At 47.7% G+C, this 18,279-nt stretch overlaps 1 protein-coding gene across 2 annotated transcripts in view; it reads left to right on the forward strand.

Moving 5' to 3' along the window:
• Window positions 1–18,279, forward strand: part of col8a2 (collagen, type VIII, alpha 2) — a 101,425-nt gene that overhangs the window by 29,355 nt on the left and 53,791 nt on the right. The window contains exon 1 of one of the 2 annotated variants that reach the window (XM_090227562.1): window positions 1–454. This exon is cut by the window's left edge and continues 267 nt beyond it. The exons of the other annotated variant lie outside the window; for it this stretch is intronic. The gene's annotated coding sequence lies outside the window, so the exon portion shown is untranslated. The remainder of the gene's footprint in view (window positions 455–18,279) is intronic. 2 annotated transcript variants of the gene reach the window in all.

Below are 18,279 nucleotides of genomic sequence, written 5' to 3' on the forward strand. Positions count from 1 at the left end.
GTTCTCTCTCTCTCTGTCCTTCGTTCCCTCTCTCTGTCCTTCGTTCTCGCTCTCTTTCTGACCTTCTTTCCCTTTCTCTGTAGTTCGTTCCCTCTCTCTGTTCTTTATTCCCTCTCTGTCTTTCGTTCTCTCTCTCTCTCTGTCCTTCGTTCTCTCTCTCTCTGTCCTCGTTCCCATCTCTCTATCCTTCATTCCCTCTCTCTGTTCTTCTTTCCCTCTCTCTATCCTTCGTTCCCTCTACAACGTGCCACTTCGCAAACTGCCGGTCCAAAGAGTAGAACCAACAAGAACCCCTCTGAGGCCTGACCTGGAGCCAGGAGCCAGGAGCCAGGAGCCAGAGAGCCAAGAGCCAGGAGCCAGGAGCCAGGAGCCAGGAGCCAGGAGCCAGGAGCCAGAGAGCCAGGAGCCAGGAGCCAGGAGCCAGGAGCCAGGAGCCAGAGAGCCAGAGAGCTGGGTAAAACCACAGAGAGGAAGCCTTCTAGTGGGTGATAGAGATGCAGGAAACCTCAAGTATGGTTTGAGGAAGAAGAGAGAGTAGAGAGACACAGAGAGAGAAAAAAGAGTGAGGTAGTGAGTAAAAACAGAGACAGAAAGAGCGAGAAAGAAAGAAGTCGGTCTTGGTCGGAGTTTGTATGAGCCATGTGGCTGCTTTGATCCGACCAAGGATTTGAAACGGTGTCAACAGAAACATGCAGAGGCCGTCTGTTTGCTCCGAGACGGAGATCGTTTCACAGTTACAAAGGCCCACCACCGGGCCACTGCCGGGCCACTGCCGGTCCACTACAACCTCTGGCCTCCCACTGTTTGTCTTGTTGGGAATACATAGCCGCAATTCTCAGGTTGCACTCTCAAAATAAAACCTGTGATTAGTACAGGTATCAAATAAAATATAGTTTTTTTTTACACTGAAGCACTGGGCTATATCTATCTAACATTTCATATTAGATCTAGTTTGTTGAAGCAGAATAACACTTTTCAAGGTAGTCCTTCCATTTCTAGACCTAATCCTCTGATCAGAATCAATTTCACTCATTTATATTTTAGTTATTTACCAGACGCTCTTATCCAGAGCGACTCACAGGCGCAATTAGAGTCAAATGCCTTGCTCAAGGGAACATCGACAGATTTTTCACCTAGTTGGCTAGGGGATTCGAACCAGCAACTTTTCGGTTACTGGCCCTACGATCTTAACCAATAGTCTCTCAGGTTGTTTGAGAAGAAGAAAGGGATGAAGATGAGGAGAAAGGAGACAATCCCTCCCTTTCACTCCAATCCCTCTGTCTCACTTCAATTCCTCTGTCTCACTCCAATCTCTCCCTCTCACTCCAATTCCTCTGTCTCACTCCAATTCCTCTGTCTCACTCCAATCCCTCTGTCTCACTCCAAACCCTCTGTCTCACTCCAATTCCTCTGTCTCACTCCAATTCCTCTGTCTCACTCCAATTCCTCTGTCTCACTCCAATCTCTCCCTCGCACTCCAATCCCTCTGTCTCACTCCAATCTCTCCCTCTTACTCCAATCCCTCTGTCTCACTCCAATCTCTCCCTCTCACTTCAATCCCTCTGTCTCACTCCAATTCCTCTGTCTCACTCCAATTCCTCTGTCTCATTCCAATCTCTCCCTCTCACTTCAATCCCTCTGTCTCACTCCAATTCCTCTGTCTCACTCCAATTCCTCTGTCTCACATCAATTCCTCTGTCTCACTCCAATTCCTCTGTCTCACTCCAATTCCTCTGTCTCACTCCAATCTCTCCCTCTCACTCCAATCCCTCTGTCTCACTCCAATTCCTCTGTCTCACTCCAATTCCTCTGTCTCATTCCAATCTCTCCCTCTCACTCCAATCCCTCTGTCTCACTCCAAAGAAGGATGAATCTCAATGGTCCTTTGTGTTGTAGAAAGAGAGGCTGAAAAAGAGAGGGAGAGAGGGAGAGGGCGTGCCAGATCATTACAGAGATAGGATGTGTCTTGAACTCTCTCTTTCGGCCATATGACATGATTCAAACCTCATGTTTGCAATCGGGACCCAGACACACACACATAAACATACACACAAACACCACACTCACACACCACACTCACACACCATATTCACCCAAACACACACACACACACACACACACACACACACACACACACACACACACACACACACACACACACACACACACACACACACATTATTCATTCTCCAAAAGTACACACACACACTATTCATTCTCCCAAACTACACACACACACACACACACACACACACACACACACACACACACACACACACACACACACACACACACGTTATTCATTCTCCCAAAGTACTTCTCCAACTCTTCCATGTTTCTATTTCACTCTCCACAACACACACGCACACCTACGCATTGACTCACGCACACCTACGCATTGACACACGCACACACACATGCAAGCATAGGTACAGTGGGGCAAAAAAGTATTTAGTCAGCCACCAATTGTGCAAGTTCTCCCACTTAAAAAGATGAGAGAGGCCTGTAATTTTCAAAAAATCCAGATAATCACATTGTAGAATTTTTAATGAATTTATTTGCAAATTATGGTGGAAAATAAGTATTTGGTCACCTACAAACGAGCAAGATTTCTGGCTCTCACAGACCTGTAACTTCTTCTTTAAGAGGCTCCTCTGTCCTCCACTCGTTACCTGTAGTAATGGCACCTGTTTTAACTTGTTATCAGTATAAAAGACACCTGTCCACAACCTCAAGCAGTCACACTCCAAACTCCACTATGGCCAAGACCAAAGTGCTGTCAAAGGACACCAGAAACAAAATCGAAAACTTGAAAACTCGATCTGGGGCTCCACACAAGATCAAACCCTGTGGGGTAAAAAGGATGATCACAAGAACGGTGAGCAAAAATCCCAGAACCACACGGGGGGACCCAGTGAATGACCTGCAGAGAGCTGGGACCAAAGTAACAAAGCCTACCATCAGTAACACACTACGCCGCCAGGGACTCAAATCCTGCAGTGCCAGACGTGTCCCCCTGCTTAAGCCAGTACATGTCCAGGCCCGTCTGAAGTTTGCTAGAGAGCATTTGGATGATCCAGAAGAAGATTGGGAGAATGTCATATGGTCAGATGAAATCAAAATATAACTTTTTGGTAAAAACTCAACTCGTCGTGTTTGGAGGACAAAGAATGCTGAGTTGCATCCAAAGAACACCATACCTACTGTGAAGCATGGGGGTGGAAACATCATGCTTTGGGGCTGTTTTTCTGCAAAGGGACCAGGACGACTGATCCGTGTAAAGGAAAGAATGAATGGGGCCATGTATCGTGAGATTTTGAGTGAAAACCTCCTTCCATCAGCAAAGGCATTGAAGATGAAACGTGGCTGGGTCTTTCAGCATGACACTGATCCCGAACACACCGCCCGGGCAACAAAGGAGTGGCTTCGTAAGAAGCATTTCAAGGTCCTGGAGTGGCCTAGCAAGTCTCCAGATCTCAACCCCATAGAAAATCTTGGATGGAGTTAAAAGTCTGTGTTGCCCAGCAACAGCCCCAAAACATCACTGCTCTAGAGGAGATCTGTATGGAGGAATGGGTCAAAATATCAGCAACAGTGTGTGAAAACCTTGTGAAGACTTACAGAAAACGTTTAACCTCTGTCATTGCCAACAAAGGGTATATAACAAAGTATTGAGATAAACTTTTGTTATTGACCAAATACTTATTTTCCACCATAATTTGCAAATAAATTCATAAAAATTCCTACAATGTGATTTTCTGGATTTTCTTTCTCATTTTGTCTGTCATAGTTGAAGTGTACCTATGATGAAAATTACAGGTCTCTCTCATCTTTTTAAGTGGGAGAACTTTCACAATTGGTGGCTGACTAAATACGTTTTTGCCCCACTGTATCTCACAGAGAGATACCTCAGACCATAGACCATAAGTGTAATGGGTGCGTGCTGGTGGCAGGGAAGTCAGGCGCAGGAGAGTGAACTTGGTATAAACGGAGCAGTTTAATAAATGCAACAAAAAAAATTAGAAAACCAATATATACAAAAATAATATTAAACCCGTTGCACACCAGAACATGACTAGCCCAATAACATACAACAAACAATCACCGACAAGGACATGAGGGGAAACAGAGGGTTAAATACACAACATGTAATTGATGGGATTGAAACCAGGTGTGAAGTAAGACAAGACAAAACCAATGGAAAATGAAAAATGGATCAGCGATGGCTAGAAGGTCGGTGACGTCGACCGCCGAACACCGCCTGAACAAGGAGAGGAAACAACTTCGGCGGAAGTCGTGACAATAAGGCTGCCTTCATACGGTAGTATTCAGAGCTATCTCCGCGGATTAGGTAGAAGTTGACCCTAACTACACTGACATGGGTCAAACACACTAAATATATAAACATGTGTGGACGCCCATTCAAATTAGTGGATTCGGTTATTTCAGCCACACCCGTTGCTGACAGGTGTATAAAATAGAGCACACAGCCATGCAATCTCCATAGACAAACATCGGCAGTAGAATGGCCTTACTGAAGAGCTCAGTGAATTTCAATGTGGCAATGTCATAGGATGCCATCTTTGCAACAGGTCAGCTTGTCAAATTTCTGCCCTGCTAGAGCTGCTCCGGTCCACTGTAAGTGCTGTTATTGTGAAGTGGAAACATCTAGGAGCAACAACGGCTCAGTCAAGAAGTGGTAGGCCACACAAGTTCACAGAAAAGGACCGCAGAGTGCTGAAGCGCATAAGCACCATCTGTCCTTGGTTGCAACACTCACTACCGAGTTCCAAACTTCCTCTGGAAGCAACGTCACCACGAGAACTGTTAGTTTCCATGGCTGAGCAGTTGCACACAAGCCTAAGAGCAGCATGCGCAATACCAAGTGTTGACAGGAGTGTAAAAATCATGTTCTCGGGAGTAATGAATAACGCTTCACCATCTGGCAGTCTGAGGGATCAAGCAGGGGTTGGCGGATGCCAGGAGAATGCTACCTGCCCGAATGCATAGTGCAAACTATGAAGTTTGGTGGAATAATGGTCTGGGGCTGTTTTTCATGGTTCGGGCTAAGCCCCGTAGTTCCGGTGAAGGGAAGTCAACGCTACAGCATACAATGACATTCTAGATGATTTTGTGCTTCCAACTTTGTGTGGGGGAGGCCCTTTCCTGTTTTAGCATGACACTGCCCCTGTGAACAAAGTGAGGTCCATACAGAAATGGTTTGATGAGATTGGTGTGGAAGAACTTGACTGGCCTGCACAGAGCGTTGACCCCATCAAACACCTTTGGGATGAATTGGAACGCTGACTGTGAGCCAGGCCTAATCGCCCAACATCAGCGCACGACCTCACTAATGATCTTGTGGCTGAATGGAAGCAAGTCCCTGCAGCAATGTTCCAACATCTAATAGAAAGCCTTCACAGAAGAGTGGAGGCTGTTATAGCAGCAAAGGGGGACCAACTCCATGTTAAAGCCTTCCCAGAAGAGTGGAGGCTGTTATAGCAGCAAAGGGGGACCAACTCCATATTAAAGCCTTCCCAGAAGAATGGAGGCTGTTATAGCAGCAAAGGGGGACCAACTCCATATTAAAGCCTTCCCAGAAGAGTGGAGGCTGTTATAGCAGCAAAGGGGGACCAACTCCATATTAAAGCCTTCCCAGAAGAGTGGAGACTGTTATAGCAGCAAAGGGGGACCAACTCCATATTAAAGCCTTCCCAGAAGAGTGGAGACTGTTATAGCAGCAAAGGGGGACCAACTCCATATTAAAGCCTTCCCAGAAGAGTGGAGGCTGTTATAGCAGCAAAGGGGGACCAACTCCATATTAAAGTCTTCTCAGAGAATGGAGGCTGTTATAGCAGCAAAGGGGGACCAACTCCATATTAAAGCCCATGGTTTTGGAATGAGATGTTTGACGAGCAGGTGTCCACATACTATCGCTCATGTAATGTCTTTTCCCATTCACCTAATGTATAATGTATTCACCCAATGTATAATGGTAATCTGATCCTAGATATGTGGTTAAGTGCAAAGTCTAACACACACATACCGTACACATGCACACACACAGTAACAAGACTTTCTCAAACCAGCTCTCACAGTGTCTCATCAGAATTACACGTTTATCCATGTTTCTCAAACGTCAAATTCAGAAGTTGTTGCAAAAGTCAAATAACAAAGTGTTTAAGGTTAAGTTTAGGCATTAACTCTGAATTGTTACGGTAAGGGTTAAGGTTTGGGATAGTCTTTAAAAAACGTTTGCTGGATTCTGTCCTGGCAACCTAAAGAATAAGAGACCAATCTAGGAACAGCAATTAGAGGCAGCTCTAGGAACAGCAATTAGAGGCAGATCTAGGAACAGCAATTAGAGGCAGCCCTAGGAATAGCAATTAGAGGCAGATATAGGAACAGCAATTAGAGGCAGATCTAGGAACAGCAATTAGAGGCAGCTCTAGGAACAGAAATTAGAGGCAGATCTTTACGCCAATCCACAACACCCTAGCGAAACCAAAACCTACTTGAAGGTAACAATGCTCACTGTTGCCCCTAGTGACCGATTTCTACTTCATCTCCCAACGTCAACGCTGACTTCTATAACGGGTGATCTGGATGGGTTTCCTACCACTGCTTTTCCAATCAGAGAAAAGAGGAGAAGAAACAAAAAGAGAGAAAGTAATCTAGAGGGAAACTAGTAATGTAGAGGAAAAGTAGTACCGTTGAGGAATGTGCAGCACATGGATTAATCTGCTAATCTAGTCCATGTGACGCTCCCTCCATCTCCCCATTCCTGAATCCCTATGTCTTTATTAGATTATTCAGAGAAAGAGGAAAAAAAACATTGCCTGTAACTCTCTCTCTCTCTCCCCCTCTGTCTCTCCCTCTCTGTCTCTCTGTCTCTCTGTCTCTCTCTCTCTCTCTCTCTCTCTCTGAATTGTCCAAATAGTTCTCAGTCCTGCCAGACACAACAGTCCATTTGCAGTTTCTGTCCGTCTGTGAATTCAATTCAGTTTGGCTTGTTTTTTATTTATTTTCTCTTTCTGCATATATTTTTAATGGGTAGATAATGAGTCTGTGTCTGTCTGTGGACGATATCTGTCTATTATCCAGACAAGGCCAGGCAGAGTTCTTGTCAGGGTCTTTACTTCTGTTTTCTGGTCAGAAACACACTTGGATGAAGTTGTTTAGACGTACGTCCGCTGACAAGAAACACCCAAGTAAAAACTCACACACACACACACACACACACACACACACACACACACACACACACACACACACACACACACACACACACACACACACACACACACACACACACACACACACACACACACAGAGGAACACACAAACAGACAGGCGCACACAAATACACACACACACACGCACACACACTCACACAGAGGAACACACAAACAGACAGGCGCACACAAATACACACACACACACACACACACACTCACGCACGCACGCACACACACACACACACAGAGGAACACACAAACAGACAGGCGCACACAAATACACACACTCAGGCGCAGTGACACATACAAACACACACAGACGCACTCACCCAGACGCAAATACAAACTCATGCCTTTACACACACACACACACACACACACACACACACACACACACACACACACACACACACACACACACACACACACACACACACACACAGAGGAACACACAAACACACACACACACACACACACACACAAATACATTGTATGCATGTGGTGCATGCACCATATGTCCATTTCTCTCTCCTTCATTATGTGTCTGGTATGTGTCAGTAATTAGTCTCAGTCTGCTGCAGAGAGCAGAGGAGGACAGCACATCACACAATGCATTTTTGGTGGCTGAGTGAATACGCAGGAAACGAGAGACTTGGATAACACCACACAGACTGTCTGTAAGCTTGGAGACGCCTGTTTGTTGCTCAGTCCCTTCCCCTCTACAGGTCATCTCAAAGAGAGATGTTATTCAGCAATACTAACCCAAGGTCAGGCAAAGGGTTTTCCCCTATCTAAGGCCAGGAGTTTTTCATGATAATACTGTTTGACGAGGTAAATGCTGTTTGACGAACCAAGTAATGACCTATTAAATGCTTGTGAACACTAGAGCCCATAGTATTCCTGAGGAAGTCAGGAAACCTCCTGGCACAACTCATAGATTTCTCAAAATCTAAAAAAAAAAGTATGTTAGCTTTTTACCACCTGAGGAACATCTCCAAGGTGCGTACGTTTCTCTCTCCGGCTGATACAGAGAGACTCATCCATGCTTTTATTATAAGCAGCCTTCACTACTGTAACGCTCTCCTGTCTGGTCTACACAACAACAAAAAAAGACATGGTCAACTGCAAAACATACAGAATACTGTCACGTTCTGACCTCTATTTCTGTTGTTTTGTATTTATTTAGTATGGTCAGGGCGTGAGTTGGGTGGGCAGTCTATGTTTGTTTTTCTATGTTTTGGGGCATTTCTATGTTTTCGGCCTAGTATGGTTCTCAATCAGAGGCAGGTGTCATTAGTTGTCTCTGATTGAGAATCATACTTAGGTAGCCTGGGTTTCACTGTGTGTTTGTGGGTGATTGTTCCTGTCTTTGTGTAGTATTCACCAGATAGGCTGTATTAGGTTTTGAGTTCTCACGTTTCTTGTTTTTTCGTTAGTTTGTTCATGTATAGTGTCGTGAATAAAATACAATGAACAACCACCACGCTGCGCTTTGGTCCGCTTCTCCTCCTCCTACAGACGAACGCCCTTACAGAATCACCCACCGCAACAGGACCAAGCGGCGTGGTAACGGGCAACATCGGCACAAGGAGGAATGGACTTGGGACGATGTGTTGGACGGCAAGGGTTGCTACACATGGGAGGAGATCCTGGCGGGAAAGGATCGCCTTCCATGGGAACAGGTGGAGGCAGCGAGGAGAGCAGAGGCAGCCGGAGAGAGGAGCCGGCGATATGAGGGAACACGGTTGGCAAGGAAGCCCGGGAGTCAGCCCCAAAAATTTCTTGGGGGGGGGCTAACAGGGAGTATGGCTACGCCAGGTAGGAGACCTGAGCCAACTTCCTGTGGTTACCGGGGGGCTAGAGAGACCGGGCAGGCACCGTGTTATGCTGTGGAGCGCACGGTGTCCCCAGTGCGGGTGCACAGCCCGGTGCGGTACATTCCAGCTCCGCGTATCGGCCGGGCTAGAGTGGGCATCGAGCCAAGTGCCATGAAGCCGGCTCTACGCATCTGGTCTCCAGTGCGTCTCCTTGGGCCGGCTTACATGGCACCAGCCTTGCGCACGGTGTCCCCGGTTCGCCTGCATAGCCCAGTGCGGGCTATTCCACCTCGCCGCACTGGCAGGGCGACCGGGACCATTCAACCGGGTAAGGTTGGGCAGGCTCGGTGCTCAAGAGCTCCAGTGCGCCTGCACGGCCCGGTCTATCCGTCACCACCTCCACGCACCAGCCCTCCGGTGGCAGCTCCCCGTACCAGGCTGTCTCTCCGGCCCATCCTTGCAGGGGCTCTCTCCTCTCCAGCGCCGCCAGTGCCGCTCGTCAGCCCAGCGCCGCCAACGCCGCCCGTCTGCCCAGCGCCGCCAGTGCCGCCCGTCAGTCCGGCGGTTCCAGAGCCTTCCTCCTCTCCAGCGCCGCCAGCGCCGTCCGTCTGCCCAGCGGCGCCAGCGCCGTCCGTCTGCCCAGCGGCGCCAGCGCCGTCCGTCTGCCCAGCGCCGCCAGCGCCGCCCGTCTGCCCAGCGCCGCCCGTCTGCCCAGCGCCGCCAGCGCCGCCCGTCTGCCCAGCGCCGCCAGTGCCGCCCGTCTGCCAGGAGCCGCCAGTGCCGCCCGTCTGCCAGGAGCCGCCAGTGCCGCCCGTCTGCCAGGAGCCGCCAGTGCCGCCCGTCTGCCAGGGGCCGCCAGTGCCGCCCGTCTGCCAGGGGCCGCCAGTGCCGCCCGTCAGCCAGGGGCCGCCAGTGCCGCCAGTCAGCCAGGGGCCGCCAGTGCCGCCAGTCACCCAGGGGCCGCCAGTGCCGCCAGTCAGCCAGGGGCCGCCAGTGCCGCCAGTCAGCCAGGGGCCGCCAGTCAGCCAGGGGCCGCCAGTGCCGCCAGTAAGCCAGGGGCCGCCAGTAAGCCAGGGGCCGCCAGTGCCGCCAGTCAGCCAGGGGCCGCCAGTGCCGCCAGTCAGCCAGGGGCCGCCAGTGCCGCCAGTCAGCCAGGGGCCGCCAGTGCCGCCAGTCAGCCAGGGGCCGCCAGTGCCGCCAGTCAGCCAGGGGCCGCCAGTAAGCCAGGGGCCGCCAGTGCCGTCAGTCAGCCAGGGGCCGCCCGAGCAGCTGCCCCTCTGTCCAGAGCAGCTGTCGCCCCTCTGTCCCAAGCTGCTGCCGCCCCTCTGTCCCGAGCAGCTGCCCCTCTGTCCCGAGCAGCTGCCCCTCTGTCCCGAGCAGCTGCCCCTCTGTCCCGAGCAGCTGCCGCCCCTCTGTCTCGAGCAGCTATCGCCCCTCTGTCCCGAGCTGCTATCGCCCCTCTGTCCCGAGCAGTTGTCCCTCTGTCCCGAGCAGCTGCTTCACCTCGGTCCCGAGCTGCCCCTCTGTCCCGAGCAGCCCCTCTGTCCAGTGGGGTCATTGAGAGGGGTCGCCATGGTGAGTAAGCCAGGGAGGCGGACAATAAGGCGGACTAAGACAATGGTGAAGTGGGGTCCGCGTCCCGCACCAGAGCCGCCACCGCGGACAGACGCCCACCCAGACCCTCCCCTATAGGTCAAGGTTTTGCGGCCGGAGTCCGCACCTTTGGGGGGGGGGTACTGTCACGTTCTGACCTCTATTTCTGTTGTTTTGTATTTATTTAGTATGGTCAGGGCGTGAGTTGGGTGGGCAGTCTATGTTTGTTTTTCTATGTTTTGGGGCATTTCTATGTTTTCGGCCTAGTATGGTTCTCAATCAGAGGCAGGTGTCATTAGTTGTCTCTGATTGAGAATCATACTTAGGTAGCCTGGGTTTCACTGTGTGTTTGTGGGTGATTGTTCCTGTCTTTGTGTAGTATTCACCAGATAGGCTGTATTAGGTTTTGAGTTCTCACGTTTCTTGTTTTTTCGTTAGTTTGTTCATGTATAGTGTCGTGAATAAAATACAATGAACAACCACCACGCTGCGCTTTGGTCCGCTTCTCCTCCTCCTACAGACGAACGCCGTTACAATACTGCAGCATGGGTATTGACCAAGACCAGACAGAGCGCACACATTATACCCGTGTTAAAGGTCTCTGCACTGTAAAACATACAGAATACTGCAGCATGGGTACAGACCAAGACCGGATGGAGAGCACACATTACACCGGTTTTAAAGGTCTCTGCACTGGCTGCCTGTGAGTTCTAGAATTCATTTGAAGATTCTTCTATTGGTTTTTAAATCAATCCACGATTGTGCACCACAATACATGTCAGACTTGCTTTTGAGTTATGTTCCCAGTAGGTCCCTCAGGTCCTCTGTCACTGGCCTTTTAACTATCCCAAAGTCTTGGACCAAGAAGCGTAGAGAGGCAGCTTTTAGTTGTAATGCCCCAAGCCTCTACATTAGCCTGCCAGAGAACCTGAGGGGGGCCAAAACTGTGGACATATTTAAAGGAGATCTAAAAACACACCATTTTAGCTTTGCTTTTCCTTTTTTAGTCTCTCAGTTTCTGTATTTCTGTTTTTATTTTCATTGTTTTTATTTTTTAATGCTAGCTCACAGTCTACAACTGTTATTAATGCTAGCTCACAGTCTACAACTGTTATTGATGATAGCTCACAGTCTACAACTGTTATTAATGCTAGCTCACAGTCTACAACTGTTATTAATGCTAGCTCACAGTCTACAACTGTTATTGATGATAGCTCACAGTCTACAACTGTTATTAATGCTAGCTCACAGTCTACAACTGTTATTGATGCTAGCTCACAGTCTACAACTGTTATTGATGCTAGCTCACAGTCTACAACTGTTATTAAAGCTAGCTCACAGTCTACAACTGTTATTGATGCTAGCTCACAGTCTACAACTGTTATTATTGCTAGCTCACAGTCTACAACTGTTATTAATGCTAGCTCACAGTCTACAACTGTTATTAATGCTAGCTCACAGTCTATAACTGTTATTATTGCTAGCTCATAGTCTATAACTGTTATTAATGATAGCTCACAGTCTATAACTGTTATTAATGCTAGCTCACAGTCTATAACTGTTATTAATGCTAGCTCACAGTCTATAACTGTTATTAATGCTAGCTCACAGTCTACAACTGTTATTAATGCTAGCTCACAGTCTACAACTGTTATTAATGCTAGCTCACAGTCTATAACTGTTATTAATGCTAGCTCACAGTCTACAACTGTTATTAATGCTAGCTCACAGTCTATAACTGTTATTAATGCTAGCTCACAGTCTATAACTGTTATTATTGCTAGCTCATAGTCTATAACTGTTATTAATGATAGCTCACAGTCTATAACTGTTATTAATGCTAGCTCACAGTCTACAACTGTTATTAATGCTAGCTCACAGTCTATAACTGTTATTAATGCTAGCTCACAGTCTATAACTGTTATTATTGCTAGCTCATAGTCTATAACTGTTATTAATGATAGCTCACAGTCTATAACTGTTATTAATGCTAGCTCACAGTCTATAACTGTTATTAATGCTAGCTCACAGTCTATAACTGTTATTAATGCTAGCTCACAGTCTCCAACTGTTATTAATGCTAGTTCATAGTCTATAGACACATGGGAATGTGGGTTGAGATATTATTCCAAATCTGCCCCACAGCCAGGTCAGGCTCGAGACAGCTATCTTAACCCAGCTGTTAAGGATTTGCCCTGAATGAGAACTACTGAACAGTATCTATCTACGCTAGACTGCCTTTTACTCGCACACGTGTGTTTGCACGATAAGCAAATAGTAGCCATGACCACATGCTGTGTGTGAGAGGTAATCTGTTTTCCCCGTGGTATGGTTAGGGAAGAGAAATCTAGTTGAAAAACAAAGTGCAACCACCACTGTAGGATGTGTGGTAAACTTCAGGATAAGGGGGGTGAAAGAAATTTGGCATTGTGCATGGAAACGGGTTTTCAGTGTGTGTACATACACACACAGACAGAATGTACAGACACACACACACACACACACACACATACACTCCCTCACACTAGTCATTCAAAAAGCATTTTAAGGGCCGTTTATGCCATTCAATAAAACCACAGTCCTCTTATTAGGTAGAGTGAAGGAGCCAGAAAGAGAAGGAGAGAGGGAGCGAGAAAGTTAGAGAGGGAGAGGGGAGAGAGGGAGAGAGAAAGTTAGAGAGGGAGAGAGGGACAGGGGAGAGAGAAAACATTAGAGAGGGAGAGGGGAGAGAGGGAGAGAGAGAAAACATTAGAGAGGGAGAGGGGAGAGAGAAAACATTAGAGAGGGAGAGGGGAGAGAGGGAGAGAGAGAAAACATTAGAGAGGGAGAGGGGAGAGAGGGAGAGAGAAAACATTAGAGAGGGAGAGGGGAGAGAGGGAGAGAGATAAAACAGAGAGGGAGAGGGGAGAGAGGGAGAGAGAGAAAACATTAGAGAGGGAGAGGGGAGAGAGGGAGAGAGAAAGTTAGAGAGGGAGAGAGGGAGAGGGGAGAGAGAAAACATTAGAGAGGGAGAGGGGAGAGAGGGAGAGAGAGAAAACATTAGAGAGGGAGAGGGGAGAGAGAAAACAGAGATGGAGAGGGGAGAGAGGGAGAGAGGGAGAGAGAAAGTTAGAGAGGGAGAGAGGGAGAGAGAAAACATTAGAGAGGGAGAGGGGAGAGAGGGAGAGAGGAAGTTAGAGAGGCAGAGAGGGGAGAGAGGGAGAGAGAAAGTTAGAGAGGGAGAGAAAGATAGAGAGTGAGAGGGGAGAGAGGGAGAGAGGGGAATACAAAAAAGGTAGAGAGAGAGAGGGGAGCGAGGGAGAGAGAAAGGTAGAGATGGAGAAGGGAGAGAGGGAGAGAGGGGACGAGAAAAAGGTGAAGTGAGAGAGGGGAAAGAGGATCAGAGAGAGAGAGAGAGAGAGAGAGAGAGAGGAAAATGCAAATCTCTCTCCATCTCTCTCTTCCTTTCCAACCCTCTACTCTCTCTCCATCTCTCTATTCCTCTCCAACCCCTTCCATCTCTCTATTCCTCTCCAACCACATCCATCTCTCTATTCCTCTCCTCTCTCTCCATCTCTCTATTCCTCTCCAACCCCATCCATCTCTCTATTCCTCTCCAACCCTCTCCATCTCTCTATTCCTCTCCTCTCTCTCCATCTCTCTATTCCTCTCCAACCCATCCATCTCTCTACTCCTCTCCAACCCCCTCCATCTCTCTATTCCTCTCAAACCCCCTCCATCTCTATATTCCTCTCCAACCCCCTCCATCTCTCTATTCCTCTCCTCTCTCTCCATCTCTCTATTCCTCTCCAACCCCCTCCATCTCTCTATTCCTCTCCAACCGCCTCCATTGCTCTATTACTCTCCAACCCCCTCCATCTCTCTATTCCTCTCCAACCCATCCATCTCTCTATTCCTCTCAAACCCCATCCATCTCTCTATTCCTCTCCTCTCTCTCCATCTCTCTATTCCTCTCCAACCCCCTCCATCTCTCTCCATCTCTCTATTCCTCTCCAACCCTCTCCTCTCTCTCCATCTCTCTATTCCTCTCCAACCCTCTCCTCTCTCTCCATCTCTCTATTCCTCTCCTCTCTCTCCATCTCTCTATTCCTCTCCTCTCTCTCCATCTCTCTATTCCTCTCCTCTCTCTCATCTCTCTATTCCTCTCCAACCCTCTCCTCTCTCTCCATCTCTCTATTCCTCTCCTCTCTCTCCATCTCTCTATTCCTCTCCTCTCTCTCCATCTCTCTATTCCTCTCCAACCCCCTCCTCTCTCTCCATCTCTCTATTCCTCTCCTCTCTCTCCATCTCTCTATTCCTCTCCAACCCTCTCCTCTCTCTCCATCTCTCTATTCCTCTCCAACCCCCTCCTCAATTTCATCTTACTCACTTCCATTATCTGTGTTTTACTAAACACGTTCTGGTCCAAGCCATTTGGAGTCATAAAAAAGAGACGCAAGCAGACTGCTTTCTCAGCATCGGACGGAACCAGCTGCAACAAACACACAAACTGGACAGTTTTATCTCAATCTCTTCATTCCAAGACTCAATCATGGACAATCTTACTGACAGTTGTGGTTGCCTTGCGTAAAGTGTTGTTGTCTCTACCTTTGTGCTGCTGTCTGTGCCCAATAATGTTTTTACCATATTTTGTGCTGCTACCATGTTGCGTTGCTACCATGTTGTGCTGCTACCATGTTGCGTTGCTACCATGTTGTGCTGCTACCATGTTGTGCTGCTACCATGTTGTGCTGCTACCATGTTGTGCTGCTACCATGTTGTGTTGCTACCATGTTGTGTTAGCATAACATAAAGCCCATAGAGCCTATAGAGCCCATATAGCCCATAGAGCCGAAAGAGCCCATTTAACCCATAGATAATATAGAGAACATAAAGCCCATAGAGAACATAGAGATTATAGGATTATAGGAGATTAATGGTTACCCGGACTATTTGCATTATGTGCCTCCCCCCAACCCCTCTTTTACTCTACTGCTACTCTCTGTTTATCTTATATGCATAGTCACTTTAACTATACATTCATGTACATACTACCTAAATGGCCCAGTGCTCCCGCACATTGGCTAACCGGGCTATCTGCAGTGTCCCTCCACCCGCCAACCCCTCTTTTACGCTCTTGCTACTCTGTTCGTCATATATGCACAGTCACCTTAACCATATCTACATGTACATACTACCTCAATAAGCCTGACTAACAGGTGTCTGTATACAGCCTTGCTACTGTTACTTTCTAATGTCTTTTTACTGTTGTTTTATTTCTTTACTTACCTACACACACACACACACACACACACACACACACACACACACACACACACACACACACACACACACACACACACACACACACACACACACACACACTTTTTTTCCCGCATTGTTGGTTAGAGCCTGTAAGTAAGCATTTCACTGTAAGGTCCACCTACACCTGTTGTATTCGGCGCACGTGACAAATAAACTTTGATTTGATTTGATTAGGCTGCTCGCTGTACTGGGTTGTTATGTGTGTCATATCTTATGTCAATAATTCGTTAGTAGAAATAGAGACACATTACTACAGCCATGCAGGGTATTTGTATGTGTGATAGAGGTGTAGGTTCGGTAAGACATATTGCTGGTACAGCACTTATAGTTGGTACTGTACTCTCCCTGTCCCTGTGTCATTCCAAACAAACAGCCACAGTGTGCCCCTCGGAGTCTCAAAACTGTTCGTTAGTGACATACAGGTCATTCTGATTGATTCAATTCCCTTTCTACATGTGAAAAGCTAACTGTAGCTTGTACAAATGCAACGCAGGCTGATTCTCACATAGATTCTCATATATGTTTTTTTCCCCCCTCTCTTCTGTTAAAGTTGTGGGTTGAGGGTGAGGAGGTGAAGAGGGGGAGGAATGGGGGTGATTGCTGAGGATCAGAGGGGTTGGTTGCTTTGTCAGAAAACTTGAGAGTGTTTGGTTTTCGCCCCCTCTCCCCAAACCTAAGTAAACACGTTCTGGTCCAAACCATATGGAGTCATACTGAAGAGGCGCGTCAGGCAGACTGCTTTCTCAGCAACGGAAAAGGGATTTGAGAAAGGTTTTGTGGGTGATTTGCATGCGGCGGGACTTTGAGTCATTAAGGGGTTGTTTGCAGACAGCCTAGTCCTGAGACTCAGGTAATTATCTTTTCATTTGACGTCTCTCTCTCTCTTTCTCTCTCTCTCTCTCTCTCTCTCTCTCTCTCTCTCTCAGACCAGTAACATGGCCTGTCTCAACGTGACTCCAGTCAGACAGTAGGAGAGACCAGTAACATGGCCTGTCTCAACGTGACTCCAGTCAGACAGTAGGAGAGACCAGTAACATGGCCTGTCTCAATGTGACTCCAGTCAGACAGTAGGAGAGACCAGTAACATGGCCTGTCTCAATGTGACTTCAGTCAGACAGTAGGAGAGACCAGTATCATGGCCTGTCTCAATGTGACTTCAGTCAGACAGTAGGAGAGACCAGTAACATGGCCTGTCTCAATGTGACTTCAGTCAGACAGTAGGAGAGACCAGTATCATGGCCTGTCTCAATGTGACTTCAGTCAGACAGTAGGAGAGACCAGTATCATGGCCTGTCTCAATGTGACTCCAGTCAGACAGTAGGAGAGACCAGTAACATGGCCTGTCTCAATGTGACTTCAGTCAGACAGTAGGTGAGACCAGTAACATGGCCTGTCTCAATGTGACTCCAGTCAGACAGTAGGTGAGACCAGTAACATGGCCTGTCTCAATGTGACTCCAGTCAGACAGTAGGAAAGACCAGTAACATGGCCTGTCTCAACGTGACTCCAGTCAGTCAGTAGGAGAGACCAGTAACATGGCCTGTCTCAACGTGACTCCAGTCAGTCAGTAGGAGAGACCAGTAACGTGGCCTGTCTCAATGTGACTCCAGTCAGACAGTAGGAGAGACCAGTAACATGGCCTGTCTCAACGTGACTCCAGTCAGACAGTCGGAGAGACCAGTAGGACCCTCTTTTTTCCTGTACCACACAGACCAGACTGTAGCAGTGGGGTCATATCCACCCTTTTATTATATTTTGACTGGGCTGTGTCTCCTTAGTCATAACTGTAGCTAACTAGGAAACCCCTTTACAGCATTGCGACAGGTAATGGAGTTTTAGCTGGATACTCAACTCACATGCATGATGTTGTTAATGGAATTATACCAGTAGGTCTATACCTCACATACGACCCGCTGCTGACTGGTTACACTAACTCATATTACCGCGTTCACATGGCATTAGCATTATAACAGAGCGGGACAGAGAGAGAACACCCCTGTCTGTGGAAAGAGAGGAACATGCAGGGAAATAATGTTCAGGAGAATTATCATGGACTTTCTTTCTCCACGCCTGTAAAACTGATAGCAACTTTGTGAAGTCAAGTCTCCAATAAAAATATTTGTTTTTAAAGAACTAAAAAGAGAAAGAGAGAGACAGCGAGAGAAAGAGAGAGAGAGAGAGAGAGAGAGAGAGACAGAGAGAGAGAGGGAGTGAGAGAGAGAGAGACAGAGAGAGAGAGAGAGAGAGAGAGAGAGAGAGAGAGAGAGACAGAGAGAGAGAGGGAGTGAGAGAGAGAGAGACAGAGAGAGAGAGAGAGAGAGACAGCG

The sequence above is a fragment of the Oncorhynchus mykiss genome, chromosome 30 (genome assembly GCF_057628025.1).
Source record: "Oncorhynchus mykiss isolate SJ-2025 chromosome 30, ASM5762802v1, whole genome shotgun sequence".
In the NCBI taxonomy this organism is placed as follows: Eukaryota; Metazoa; Chordata; class Actinopteri; order Salmoniformes; family Salmonidae; genus Oncorhynchus; species Oncorhynchus mykiss.